Genomic DNA, 6,525 nt, shown 5'->3' on the forward strand with positions numbered 1-6,525 from the left:
ACTTATTTTTTGCCAAAACAATCACTTTGTTTAAAATAGGCCTTTTAATAATATCTAGAAAATTGAGTACATTTGAGCTTGGGGTTTTTTAAAAAGTAAATTCAGAATGTGTAAAGTTTTTAAAGTTTTCAGTTCACTCATCAAGGTATTTCTCATACCTTTGATTAGTAGTAAGCTGTGCATTTTGGATTAACATTTTTTGAGAGGTTTCTGAATTCCATTATTTGGATGAGCAGCAATTTATATTCCAATCATACTGAAGATAAGAGATTTATTGTACATGAACTGAACTGGGTATTGGCCTCCCATATGTATGCTTTTTCTGTTCTATAGTCAGCAATACTAACAAATAAATAATTGAATTTTTAAAAGACAACTTAAATGAAAAGCAAACTTGCCTGTTATTACTAAAACATTCCAGTATAAAGTTTCTATCTGTCCATCCTTTTTGTTCCAAATTTAATCCGTTAAAAGTTGCTGACATTATCCTTACACACAAATCTAGTGGCATACGTCTCCAGTATCTGACTTGCTTACAGAAAACAAGCTCTATGTTTTGTTAATTACCGTATCTTCAGTGTCCTGCATGATACCATAAAGCTTAATAAAATTTACTTCAACTCTGTTGCAAATAATTAATGAACAATTCATTTAATGAAAGAAGACTGAAGGATCTGTTAGAGAATGATCTTGGTTTATTCTTGGACAACTCTGACCGTTTTGCTAAAGTCCAGCTATGCATATAAAATATCAATTAGATGCAAGAGCCAATCATAAGCTGTTCAGATGTCAGTCCTTACCATAAACCCACTCATTCAATAATGCTAGGGACTCTGCTAAAAACTGGGGATATAAGGCTCAAGAAACAGAGCCTCTGCCATTGAGGGGTGTATAAGTCACCAAGGAAGACAAACAGAGTAAGTGTGCTTTGTCTAGGAAACAGGCTTTAGGACAATGGGAGGCTAACTGTGTTGATGTGGGGTCAGGGAAGCTCTCCTGGGTAGTGACTTAATTCACATGGAGAGAATGGTAAACTAGGCAGGCAGAGAGAGCTCCAGGTAGAGGGAACAATATAGACAGAGGCCCTGACGATGGAAACAGCATGAAATTTTCATTTGGGGGCACAAAATAAGTCTGAAGTTGAGCGGCAGGTAACCAAGCCAGCATCCTACTTTGTCTATAACAACACACAGACATATTTTTCTTGAACCATTAGAATTTTTTTTTTAATTTGACAGGAGGTTGTATAAATTTTGTCAAGCCAACTACAAAAGGAAAATAACTAACAATTACTCATGGTACCAAACATCCTAAGTTTTATTTCATCTTCATAAAAGCAAAATCTAACTAAATTAGGAGGCTTCAAATTTTTATTAATTTTACATGCATCAAGATTTATATTTGAGGTATTCCAAGGTGAACATCTGTTACTATATTAATTATGGCAAAAATTAGCCTATACTAAATTATCTTTGTATTTAAGGCAAGCATATCACCTTCCTACCTGATACATTTTCAGTATGTGCTTTCATGTATTTATTTTAGAAAATAACCATAGCGTTTGAGATTGTCACTCTAATTTTTTTAAAGTTATTTACTTAATTCATTTATTATTTTTGGCTGTGTTGGGTCTTCGTTGCTGCACGCAGGCTTTCTCTAATTGTGGCGAGCGGGGGCTACTCTTCATTGCAGTGCACGGGCTTCTCATTGCGGTGGCTTCTCTTGTTGCAGAACACAGGCTCTAGGCACACAGGCTTCAGTAGTTGTTGCGCACGGGCTCTAGAGCGCGGGCTTGGTAGTTGTGGCGCCCGGGCTTAGTTGCTCCGTGGCATGTGGGATCTTCCCGGACCAGGGCTCGAACCTGTGTCCCCTGCATTAGCAGGCAGATTCTTAACCACTGCGCCACCAGGGAAGCCCTGTCACCCTAGTTTTTAACACTACTGGTACACGCCATTAGATCACCCACATCACTGTGGGACATACATTCTTTAGAAATGATGGGGAGAAAAATAAGAATATGTAGAAATAAGCATCTTGTCTGATTTTTCAGAGAACTGAAAAAAAAAATTTTTTTTTTCTCCATAGATGCATACTTTTCTGACAAATGCTAACAGTGGTGTTTTATCTAAGATCCATGCAGACAAGGTTGTATCCACTAGGGAGCTTCCCAAAGACAGTCATTTTCAAACAATAGAGCAACAATGCACAGATCAGCCAACTAATTTATGCTTCATCAATTTTACACACCCAGAAAGCATGAAATTTTAATATGATCTCACCAAAGTCAAATAAACCAAACAGAAGCTACCAAAACAGGCCTGGCGCTTTTATCTAAACAAGCTCTGTCACGCGGCCTTGGAGAGCACAGTGTGTTCTGAAAGGGCAGGCCAGCCTTGCTGTTACACGCATGTTCTACTAGACGGCAGAGAACTACAGAGGACGCTTAGAGCAAAGTGTCTGGGAACCCAAGCTGATTAATGTGTAGCTTTATTTCACTTCAGGGTAAAGCACTAGAGGGAAAAAAGACCATAAGCTCATTTGACAGCTGTAAAGGTCACAAAGGAAATGATTGTAGGAAGCATGAAGTTGTCAGCGAGGCCGGGACCCCGCACTCAGAATGCGAGGCAGAGGCTCCAGGAGTGAGTTGCCAGGCGGGCTGCCAGCCAGTGAGGGCTCGAAGACAAATGAAAAGGGCAACAGAAACATGAGCCCCCTAGAACCCCAAATTCTAGTTCGTGGCCCTCTTCCCCAATAAGTGAAATGAAGCGAATTGTCTGACACTAGGATTCTCAACTCCTAGGTCTTCAATGTGGTCAGTGTATTGTAAGTGTCTGACAGTAAGCTTTGGATTGCTGAGCATCCATTTCACAACCATCCACCTCAAATTAACATATTGCCAGCTACACAAGTATGTAAGGAATCAGGCCGCCCCACCCATGAAGTTCTCCTTTGAGAAAACCCTGCGTAATTAGGTAACTGACCACTTAGGGGACCCTGTTTCTCTCTTCCTGTGCTCTTATGTTTTAAATTTGCCAATAGAGTGAACCCCTGACACCCTAGACACCCCACCTTTGGAAGGCAGGCCCCAGGTCCACATTCCTTCCCTCTCACTCTGTGCCATGTACCCACCAGGACTTGTGAGTAATAAATCTTATTCCTCAAGTTCCCTGACGATGTGTTACTAGAGGGCATCCTGCAGTCGTAAGAACCACAGGGACTGGTCCAGCCACCACACTGGCCCTGGTGGCAGAGGGGCGCATTCCCTGGGGCTCACTACAAGTCCTGTGGGCATTCCTAGCTGAGAACACCGCTAGCATTAGACTGGGACCAAACAGAAAAGGCGGATATCTCCTAATCTCCTGCTCTCACTGGCTCATGGAAATCAGCTTGACACAGACCTGAGGGTCACTGAGAGCTAGAAATGGTAGTGCTAGTTAATCCCCATCATCCCCTATTGCAGAGCAAGAATTTGGACGGAACCACAGCCATCAGAGGGTTAAGTCAGGCACTCCCACCGGTTTGCTTTTTGTCTGCAGACAGGGAAATACCCTGTTCCTTTATTTCTCTAAGTCTTCAGGCAAACGACCTGAAGAGGTACCTTCCTCAAAGATCATATAAAGATGGACAAATGAGCCTTACACAACCTTGCTTTTAGGACCTCCATAGAATGAGAGTTCTGGGGAAAATGGAAATAAACTGAACAATTCCCAACCCCTTCTGTCAGTGGCCTGGAGCATTAGTCTCCGAAACTGGTAACTAAGAATTACAACTGACATTGGTAGAGATCAAAGCCTCACCCTCAATTTCTGGGCCTTGCACTTCCCTAAAACCTTCCCAATTCATTTAGTTAAGGGTTGTGGATCTGTTGGAGAACTAAGCTTCTTCCTAAAAAGTGGAAAGAGCATAGAAAAGAATCATCTGATCAATACAATCCCACAAAGCTCACATATCAGTATGATAGGGACAAAAAAATTAATGTGGACGAATTCACTCACACCTTCTTTCCTACCAACCCACGTCCCTTTGCTTGGATATTTCCACGGAGATCAGGGAGCTGAGTGAGGGGTGGATATTTGGGGAATCTGTAGAATAGGGTAGCAGGATTTACACCGAAAAGAGCAGAGAGGGATGAGCAAAAGGCAGGAGAGGATAGAGGAGGAAAATGTAGAGATTTCCACAGTGAGAGGTGCTGTTGCAGCCACTGTAGGTATCTGGTGGAGATGGAGGGTGAAGAGGCATCAGAAGGCATTTTTCTGTGTGTACCATGTTTGAGGCCCTGCAGCGCTCCTTCCTAAAGACCTTTAAGAAATATCCATATGATTTCTCAAGGCATCCGGTGTCAGATTTGTGGGATGTGTATAAACGGCTCAGCTATACTTGGATAACACCTGAGACAGGCTCAAGAAGAGCCATCAAAAACAGGAGACGACTCTTCTGAAGTTCCTGCATCCTATTCCAGAACAGCCCATGTCATTTAGTTGCTGTTATAATTCTAGTTTTAAACCTTTTGTTTCCTGTAAATATATGACTTGTTGCTGCTATTTTTGCACTCTCAGAACTGCGCTTCAGCTTCCAGATCACATTTCCATCCATAATTGTAACAAACCAAATGGTTCTAGTGGAAAATACCGCTCTGCTTAACTTTTGGCATCTAAGATGTACCCCACAGAGTGTGCCTCTGTATCACACTGGGTGAAAAGACGAACAGTTCCGCACCCAGGAGATCAAATTAACTAATGAGGTAAATCTGACATTCATGGGTGAAACACCACACAGTGTTTAAGAATTCATCTGAAAAGAACTTTAGAGAAAATCATTAGAGAACAAAGTTTCATTCTCAGGCTATTAGGAGCAACTCTTGAGAATGCGCCACTAGTTGAGTTAGGGTAGGAAAACAGTGCAAACAAAGAGACCCGAAGACTCAGGGCTCAAGGCGCTGGCAGTTCACTTCTTGCTCCCCTCACAACCCAGAGCGGTTAAGGGCTGGCCTGCGGGTAGGGCAGGATGCCCCACAAGTCTTTCAGAGCCCAGGCTGGCAGTGGCTTTGCCACTTCAGCATCTGGCTCTGGGGTTGCTGCGGGTGAGGAGGTGGGGAGAGTGGGGGGCAGGCAGCTTAAGGAGAAAAAGACCATGAAGGAGGGGACACCGGAGGTTTCCCTGGCCAGGCCTGGGAGTAGCGGACACCATTTGTGTTCACGTCCCAGTGATGAGAAGCGAATCACCTCACTACAGGGAAAGCTTAGAACTGTACCGTGGCTGTGCGCCCAAAGGAGGGGAGAAAAGTGGGAAAACGGATGATCTCCACCACAGCCGCTTCCCTGATCTTCCCTTCTGCCTTTAGGGATATTATTTACTGGAGAAATTTATTTGTATTTAGTATTGAACAGCTAGTTATATGTATAAAGGAAGGGGAAGAATCATGACTCCTGGCCCAAGAAATTGAAACGACGATGGTGCCATCGATGAAAATGAAAGAACTGGGAAGTGTGCACGTGTGTGTGTGTGTGTGTGTGTGTGTGTGTGTGGGTGGGTGGGTGTATGTGGGCATGTGTGAGTGTTGGGAGGGAGGGCTGAAAAGGATTGAGGGTAGAGGCGTTTTGGCAATGAGGAGAAAATAAACAACAGGATAGTAGTTAGAACAGGTAAAATGATCGAAAAAATATTATTTACATGTATTAATAATTACAGAAGGCCCACAATATGGGAATCCTCTGTTGTAAGATGACATAGTTTTAAGATGTGGTTAGATGACACATTCGTGTTGCAGCATGAATGTGGTTTTATTAAAATGATCTCTTGAGAGAAGAATGATTGCTAAATACTAACCCATGTAGGAAAGGTAGTGATAACAGTAGCATAGATGGGGCTTGAGAGTTTATAAAGCACAGCCCACCTTAGGAAATTCAGTTAGAACATTAGAAACTCCAAAAAAAATATTTTCAGGGTGACTTCTAGGGAATTACACATTGGCCCTTTCAAAACAGGAAAATTCCCTTTGTTGTGTCCTGCAGTCAGATAAGTTTAGTTTCATACATATCTTAGTTTTTACGTAAATATTATAAATAGAAATACGAAGAAACTGACAAATACCTGAAATTTCACTAAGAGTCATCACCACTAACATTTTGGAATGAAGGTGCTGCTGAAAACTGGTCCTCATGCACCCTCCTCCCCAGCTCTGCCCTGGGTAGTCCAAGACCATCCTGCTGGCCACTCCACTGAGCCCAGACTAGCGGCCACACTTTGTGCCCAGTCTCCACAAGCTTTCTGAATTTTGTGTTCTCTGTCCTCTCATATTTCTCTGTGGGTTTTCTGTATGTGTGTATATTCCTAAAAATTGCATTTTAGTCCTGTTCTACCCCATCCCCAACTCTTCTCACTTCATTTCTTTCCTCTAACTGTTTGAAAGTTACACTCTATTCTTTTAGAAGTTTCCCTACCTTGATAGCTTTATCTTTAAAAGTTAATTAATTATTCTTTGTAATTGAAAAACTCAGTTTTTTTCTTCCTATGTAGGGAAAAACC

The sequence above is a fragment of the Lipotes vexillifer genome, unplaced genomic scaffold (assembly GCF_000442215.2).
Source record: "Lipotes vexillifer unplaced genomic scaffold, Lipotes_vexillifer_v1.1 scaffold1873, whole genome shotgun sequence".
NCBI lineage: Eukaryota > Metazoa > Chordata > Mammalia > Artiodactyla > Lipotidae > Lipotes > Lipotes vexillifer.